General features: G+C 33.4%; 1 pseudogene; it reads right to left on the bottom strand.

Moving 5' to 3' along the window:
* Positions 1-6,514: 6,514 nt before the first annotated feature.
* Positions 6,515-7,125, bottom strand: LOC105544889 (annotated as a pseudogene).
* Positions 7,126-8,800: the final 1,675 nt, after the last annotated feature.

Raw genomic sequence — 8,800 nt, 5'->3', positions numbered from 1 at the left:
TGAGTCCAGGAGAGAAAATTTGTTCCTAGAATGCAGCCATGTTTCCTTTGATCAGACAATGAATATTATCTAACTGCTCACGGGTTTTTTTTTGTGTTTGTCAAGAAATTCACTGAAGCTTACTGTTTACTCACAGTAATTGTATTCACTTAAGAAACTGTTTGAAACTTGTGCTACCCTTTCCTCCATACTTACTACATGTATTTTCTTTCATTTTAGAAATTATATTGAACCAAGATATGTTTTATTGTTAGTTTCCTTAAGTCATTTTTGGGAATAATGAAACTATAGATATAGTAACACCAATAATAACATTTGTGACAGTATTTGAAATAAGAAAACTGAAATGGAAATTTGGAATAATTAGATGAGTAGAATGATTGCTGCTAAAAAAAAAAAAAAAAGCAACACACAAGACAGACGACTTTAGTCTCCCAAAGTTTGATCTACAATTACCGCCTATTTTATTTATATTAATAAAGTAATTGGTTTTAATATGTCTGGTTATCATACTCCAGTTTCTATTATACTTTGTTCTTAATTTGAAGTATTTAATAGCAGTTAACTTTTAGAGAATAAGAGGAAGTAAGATTGTATGACTAGAATATAAAGACGAAGTAGAATACATTTAGAGAATAAAAGGAAGTAGAGTTGTGTAATTAGAATATAAAGCTATTACAATTGGCTTTTGTCCCTGGTTTGCTTAATAACTTTTGTAAAATCAAACCATTTTAGAGAGTGCTGGCACTTTATTTTTGTAGATCAACTAATTCAACCTCTTATTTTGCAGTTGATAGACCCAAAGCTCAAGAAAGGTAAATGTCTTGCAACAGACCACATAGTCAGTTAGTGATGAAACCATGAGTAAATCAAAGATTTGGAAGAAATCCATAAAGATCATTATCTATCCCCATACAAAATATGGATTGTCAGTACCTCTCTAGTAACTATTGAACGTTTGAAAACATGACATATTTTCTTGAATTTTTCAAATTAATTCACATGAAGCATATTCGCCCCATCCAATTCCACAAATCAGGAAAATTGGGGTAATCCTTGAAACATTTACTCTGTATCAAATCCATCACCAAGTTCAGCTGTTTTTTACCTTTTGAATTCATCCACTTTTTTTCAATCTCCGCTGCCAACACTCTAGTCCAAGTCACCACCATCTCTTTTCTGAAATACTACAATATCCTTCTAATTGGTCTATCCACATCCATCTTACCTCCCCACAATGCAGTTGGTTAGAATGCTTTTTTTCCCCAAAATATAGTTAGGGAAACACACACACACGCACACACACACTTAAAACCTTCAGCAGTTTTCTATTTCTATCATGATAAAGACAAAAATATTAACACTGTGTGAAAGGCCCTGTAATTTTAACACTTTAACTGCATTTCTACCTTGATTTTGCTCTTCTCTATAGCTAGTTGGGTTTTTCTTAGGTACTCAGATTTACCATCCTTTCTTTTTCCCCTGTGGTATTTGCATTTTTTTTCCCTCTGTTTGGATCTCTCTTCCCTCTTTATCTATCTATTTGGCTTCTACTCTTCCTTCAGAGATACAATGTCCCTATGATCTGATAGTATGATACTAGGCCCTTTTCCCACATAGTGTTTATCCCAGCTTTACATTTATTTGGGACTGTAATTTGTGATTACATTTATTTTGTCCATGTATTTTTGCCTCTATATCTAGATCTTACGTTACATGTTGATACGAATCTTTTGTAGTTTACTTCAACGTTTTGTCTCAGGCATAAAGGCAAAATATAGTGCCCAATACATGATAAGAACTGAAGATGTATTCAATGGGTGGATATAAGAATGGATTCAGAGACAAACTAATATGCTATAAATATGCTAAGTGTTAATAATAGATATCATGTATTGAAATTACCAGGTACTATGTTAAATAAGTTATTTACTCATTATAGAAACCCCAGTAGATAAGCACTGTTATTACTCTTATTTCTCAGATAATGCAACTAAAATTCAGAATGGTAAGATAATTATCCAAAGTTACACGAGTAATAAGCAATAGAACCAGGATTAAAATCCAGATGATGTGACTTTTAACCACTACACTATACTGTCTCCAACAACAAAATATAAAAGTGAATAACATATATTCTCTGTCAATAGTCTGTTGCTAAATTATTTTATAGCTCTTCCTTGAATGACAGCAGACATGATGAGTTGTTAAATCAGAAAAAAAATAGGTTTTATATGGATATGTAAATGGTTGATAATGGATTTGAAGTTTCTAACAGTATGATTCTTGTGGTAAAATGAAAGCCAAAAGAATAAATCTCTCATGACAGAGTATCAGACACTAACACATGACAGTATATCAGAGTGCTAGCTGAAAGCAGTCGATTAACTCAAATTAAATTATTTGAAGGGAGTTTAGTAAATGGGCTATTACCAAGTAGCAAGCGTGTAGTAGCAAAACCACAATGAATAATGCAAGAATCTGGGGTTAGTAACATGGGAGTGGGAGTGTAGGGCCAGCTGTGCTTCTCAGTAGTGCTAGTGGGGACAAGGAAATGAAAAAGGAGACCATGGCTTGGAATTTAGCTTTCCTGTGTTCCAATAAACACCTCTTTAACGTTCCAAACTTTCTAAGTCCTTTAAGACTCACCCCATGTTGCACATAATTGAATTCTTAAAAGACAAATGGAGCCTTACACTTCTCACCAAAAAGGGTGTTATTGAAATTCAAGGCATTGGGCAAGCATTATTAAAATAATTCCTCTGGCCTCCATTACATTTCTGACCCAAGTTGCATTGAATATAGAGAGGTAAAACTAGTTGTTCTGCCTGGTTACCATTATATTTGGTATGCTGTGGAATAGTTCGGACAGTAGATAACATTTTAAAAATGCATGTTAATACATTAAAAAACTTTCAACTGCCAACTCTTTGTCACACACCAAACCTGATTATTTACCTGGTGAACACAGTAAAACTCTTTGTGTGTAAATTAAATTGTCTTATGCTTTTTGATGCTTGGCTTGATCACTCTGTGTTACGGGTGTCAACTTCAATACCTGGAATATAAGAAAAGGTATTACCAAATATTAATGAAAGTTGCACACCTTAAATCTGTAATGTCCAAATGAATATATACTCAAGGCTTTTAGTGTGCCAGAATCTGAAACATTTCATCTTGATTAGTTCTCAATTTCTTCTGCTAAATTTTATATTGCTGAAATGAATAATGGCAATAATCGTGTGATCAAGCAGGAAAACTAATAATGACTTTTAAATATATCATTTTGGAATGGTTGGCTGAGAAAATATGAGGATATAAGACAAAGGATATAAAGATATAATAGAGGATCAGAGGAAATAAAACAAAACTTCAGAAATAATTTCAAATGAGGGCACTTTTCGAAAAAGAATCTCAAAACACTAAAGACTTTCCAATCATTCAAACTTAAATTAGTTAAGGTTGATGTAACCTATAAAATTAATTATATCCAATTTTACTTTGTCGAGAATCTGACCCTCTACTTACATTTAAAACAAATTATTGAGAGAACTAACATTTTAGAACCAAAAGATCTGATGTTTTGCTCATTAATTGTCTACAAAAAAGATTTATATCGTTTATTTTGTCTACTTTTTAAGAATCTAACAGCAGTGGGTGGAAGAGCAAAACTGAATAACATAGGCTTGAACTCTGCAGGTCCATTTATACATTAATTTTCTTCCACCTCTACCACCCTGAGACCAGCAAGACCAACCATTTCTCTTCCGCCTCCTCCTCAGCCTACTCAAGGTGAAGGCAATGAGGATGAAGACCTCTATGATGATCTACTTCCACTTAATGAATAGTAAATATAGTTCTCTTTCTTATGATTTTCTATTTTTTTTGAAGGTAAGGCTTTATTTTTCTCTTCAATTTAAGGTAGAAAAACTACATTATAATCTAGATCACTTTCTTTTGCAAGATTACAAATCTCAAGAATCTTCTACTTTATACTTTTTTTACATTTTTCACATTTTCTGAAATACATACATATCAATTAGGATTAAGTGGTTCTATTACAAAGTCATTTAAACAAGAGAGAACTTTATTTCTCTCTCATGTAAAAGAAGACCAGAGATAGGCAGTGGCAATCCCTTCTCTGTCTGAACAGCAGCAGTAGTTACAGGTTTGGAATGATGTTCATGCTCACAAGACCCAATAAGCCTATGGAACCCAGCTTTTCACCAGGCTCACTTAATTTTGCAGAATACCAATAAGAAACAGCACAACAGCATGGTAGCCTGAGGTTGTTTCAGCAGGAGTCTTTACTCCACCTTTCCAAGCGTCAGCTCAGGTATTAAGTAAACCAGATCATCTGGGTTGGTGCAGAGACCACCTGGTTTAGAAGCTTCATGCTGTATAAGAACAGCTATCTCCTGAAACAACCAATGAGTTTAGCTTCTAGGGATCTTTGCAATAAGCAACATCATATTTAAGGAATTTAAGGAATTCCAAAGTCCATGTTTTCCAATAGGCATTTATAGTACTTGTCACAGTCTTCCTGGTCCAGATACAGTTTACCAATAAAGGGTCATTTTCAATCATAAACGATATTGGCTGGTATCACAGCTGACATTTCATTATTATTTTGCCTAGTAGGAGTCTAGAGAAATAGTGCTGAAAGGTAAACTCAAGGTCATTTTGACCAGGGAGAAAGTGAAAGGGTTTGTTAACCCTGTACTAATCGCAGTCCAGGGCAGTCTCACAGCATCAGGACCCAATCTTCCATCTTGTTGCTCTGCCACTCATGGCTTCTGTTTCCAAGGTTTCTTTAAAGCCCAAGAATCCTGCTAGAGCTCTAGCCACCATATTCTTGTTCCATAAGGAACAAAGAGAATGTGTAGAAAACTTCTCAAAAGCATCACTCAACACTTCTAAGTCCATGCCAGTGGCCAGAACTTAGTCGTATTACGGTCACAAGTGCCTGCAAGAGAAGTCGGGTATATTGCTGACCTGAATAAATTCACAGATTCTGTGATAAAGAGATAAAGGAAGAACAGATATTGGGTCGAGCAATTAGAAATCTCTCCTACACATACATATGGTGGGAAAAAATGAGCTTTTTATTAAAAAGCTGGGACTAAAAAAGTCATAAAAATTGAGAAGATACATGTGCTTATGATTTGAAAATGCTTTTCATCAAGGTAAGTTGTTTTCCAATTAAATAGTAAAACTTTTCAAATAAGAAATTATCATCCTAGAACATTAGTTCTGTAACCTGCAAGAACAGTTATATCGCCATCAATTATGAGATGTAATTAATATGACATGCATTTTAACTTATTAGTTCTAGGTTAAACTGTATGAAATTGCTGGGTTTTGTAGTCAGAAACAATTGCATATTGGAAATTTCATAAACCTAATCTATTACAAGGCATCGCATTTTGTGAATAATTTACTTAAAAATACAAATTAGTACAGATTTAGGTTGCTGCCATAATAAAATAACTAATACAGTTTAGTTTCAATAATCTTCGTTAAGTGGGAAAGGAATGAAATCACAACTGACATATTGGGAATTGTACCTTTATCCTTAAGCACTTCAAAATTTTTTTTTTGTTCCTAGATAAGATGCGTATTGTGGTAGACTGAAAAATGGCACCCCAAATATTTCCGTGCCCTAATCCCTGGTTTTATGCCTGCATATGTTAAGTTAAATGCCAAAGAGACTTTGTAGATGGAATTAAGGCTACAGATCTTAAAATAGGGAGATTATCTGAGTGGGCCCAATGTAATCAAATGGACCTTTAAAAGTGGAAGTGGAAGGCAGAAAGGTAGGTCAGAGAGATGGATGATGGATGAAGCATCAGGAAAGATTCAAAATGGGAGAGAGACTTGACCTGCTATTGCTGGCTCTGAAAACAAGGGGGCCATCAGCCAAGAAATGTGGACAACCTCTGGAATCTAGAAATGGCCCTCAGGTGACAGACAGCAAGGAAGTAGGACTTGATCCTTCAACTGCAAAGAATTGAATTCTTCCAACAACTGATAAGAAAGAAAATGGATTCATCCTTCTACCCCCATCGCCAGAGTCTCCAAAAAGGAAAACAGTCCTAACAATACTTTTATTTTAGCTCAGATGAGACTCAGGTCAGATTTTTGACATATGAAACTTTAAGACAATGTATTTGTGCTGTTTTAAGACACTGACTTTGTGGTAATTTGTAACAGTTACAATAGAAAATATATACATTTACCTTAGTAAAACCTCAAATTTAAAGGAGTTATCAAAGAAGGGTCCCTAATGTCATTTAAACTATATTTTTAAAAGTTCAATTCATGTCTGATCCTGAATGATTCTGGTATATTAAGTTGTGCTATAACTGGAAATGTGTGTTTAGCCAACAAAAATGACAAAATAGTAACAATTGAAAGCTACAAAGCCTATTATTTTTACATAAAAACTTCAAAAATATCATGACTAGTTATTATGTGAACCATTTTATCTAGGAGTGGTTTGTAAGGCAGCATTTTAAGTTTCCATAAAAACAGAACCTTCTGTTTTAGAAGAGATATCAATAACGTAACCAGAAACCTCTATTTCCAAGTGCAGTGGTTTCTCCTGTTCATAAGTCAGGTTTGAACTATCTTCCGTTTGAATCTCTTGCTCTTCCACCTCCAAAAGTTTGTCTGGAGTTGAAGCTACCTACTTCTTCATCTTCATTTTTATGTAGAAGGCTACAAATCATTTTGGGTCTATAGGAGAAATCATTTTCCTGATTATCAGCTATTCCACCCCACCTATGTTTTCTTCTCCTTCCTTCTTGTCTGTCAGAAGAGTTATCATGCTGAGCTGCTTCATTGTATGGCATTTATATTTTAGCACTGTTTTATTATTGCCTTCTGCATCTACATTTTCAACATTTTCTTGAAATATAGCATAGGTCTGAAGAGGGTCTTTGTACTCTCCAGCAAAGAGATAGCTGTCCACTTGCAGAATGGGCCTCTCATCGTAAATTCTCCAAATCTTGCATTTATTTTCACATTTTTAGAAAATCCTGACAATTCTACTGGAATCAACATCTCTGCCTTCAATTCCTCCTCTTCTCCATTCTCTGGACTCCACTTCTTGACTGCCATCATGGTCCCACACCTCCTCAGTGCCTCCCCAGTCACTAGCCACCCCAACCCAGAGCTACCATCTTAAGCCCCTTATGATCTTCTTCACATTTTCCTCTCACTAGCTTACTTTAAGAATAACAGTATATAACTCATATAACATATAAAATATATATTAATTAGCTGTTTATGTTATTTCTAAGGCTGCTGGTCAATAATACACTATTAGTAGTTCAGTTTTTATGGAGTCAAAAGTTGTACACACATTTTCGAGTGCGTGAGGGTCATATATATGTGTTGCAGGTTTAATTAAATTAAACTTTAATAATATTCAGTTAGTCAATGAATGGTAGTGAGTTTTGTTCTGTATTATTCCTGTGGAGACTGTGGAGGTAAAGCTGACTCATATTCTAAGAACCCTAGTATCTGTGGGAACTAGGTCTTGGGTTTCTATTTCATTATTCTGATGCAAGCTACTTAAATTCTTAATTTTTGAAGGAAAGCAAGTAATCTAGTCACATCTGTGTGAGGCAGTTGTTACAATTATTGACTGGTAAAGTAGATCAAATCTGAACACTTATGCTACTCACTTCGTTTATTTGTGCTCAAAGAGAATAGCTTTATAACATGTACAAAATAGTAGCCCTCAAAAATAGATATTTGGCACATATAATATATATGTGCTTTGGCATATATAACATATATAGTGTTTATATATATATTATAATATATATAATATATTTATATTTTATTTATTTATATATTATTTATTATTTATATAATATATAACATATAATATATATAATATAAATATAATATATATATATATTTGGCATATATAACATATGTTGTGCTTTCAACTACTATCACAACTTCTCTTTTGGGAGACATAAAATAAGCACCTAAGTATATTACTGGAAGAAAATTGCTTGAAAGAACAAGCTTACTCTTTTTAATTAATTGAATTTTTTAAATAGAATATTAAAAAGCAAGTTTTTGGCATACACAATAATTAGGGAACTACAAAAGTTTTTGTGAAATTCTAAAAGAACTTTTAAGAATAAATTTAAGAAAGTTTTCAATATCCTAAAAACCCTTTTCAATATATCTCTTGAAAGTAGCTTAATTTTAAAAAAATAATTACAATACTGGATGAGTGAATACATATTCATTTTAAAGAAAAATAAAGCAAAAGAAAATGAACAACAAGAAAACTTACTTTTCCAAAAACTAGGGATACATGGGAGCTTCCTTAATCTAATAAAAGATGAGTGAGAGACTGAGGCAGCGATGTTTTATCTTACCACTACTACTCAATCTTGTAATGGAAGTCCAATCTAGATAAATAAGAGAAAAAAAATCTTGCAGGCATACAGATTAGCAAAGAAGAAATAGAACTTTCTTCATTCATAGACAACCTGACAGGGATGCTCCCTATTACCACTGTTATCTAACATGGTACTGGAAGTCTTAGATACAGTAGTCAGATAAGAAGATATAAAAGGCATTCAAATTGGAAAAGAAGAATTCAAATTATACTTGCTTGCAGATGATAGGATCTTATATTTGGAAAAACCTAAAGACTCCACAAGAAACCCTTTACAACTGATAAACAAAATCAGTAAAGTTACAGGATATAAAAATCAACATATAAAAGTCAGTAGCATTTCCATACGCCAACAGGGAGCAATGTGAAAAA

The sequence above is a fragment of the Mandrillus leucophaeus genome, unplaced genomic scaffold, assembly GCF_000951045.1.
Source record: "Mandrillus leucophaeus isolate KB7577 unplaced genomic scaffold, Mleu.le_1.0 Scaffold311, whole genome shotgun sequence".
Lineage (NCBI taxonomy): Eukaryota > Metazoa > Chordata > Mammalia > Primates > Cercopithecidae > Mandrillus > Mandrillus leucophaeus.
Note: the sequence above shows the minus strand (reverse complement) of the source record. Positions and strands in the feature narration are given on the sequence as shown.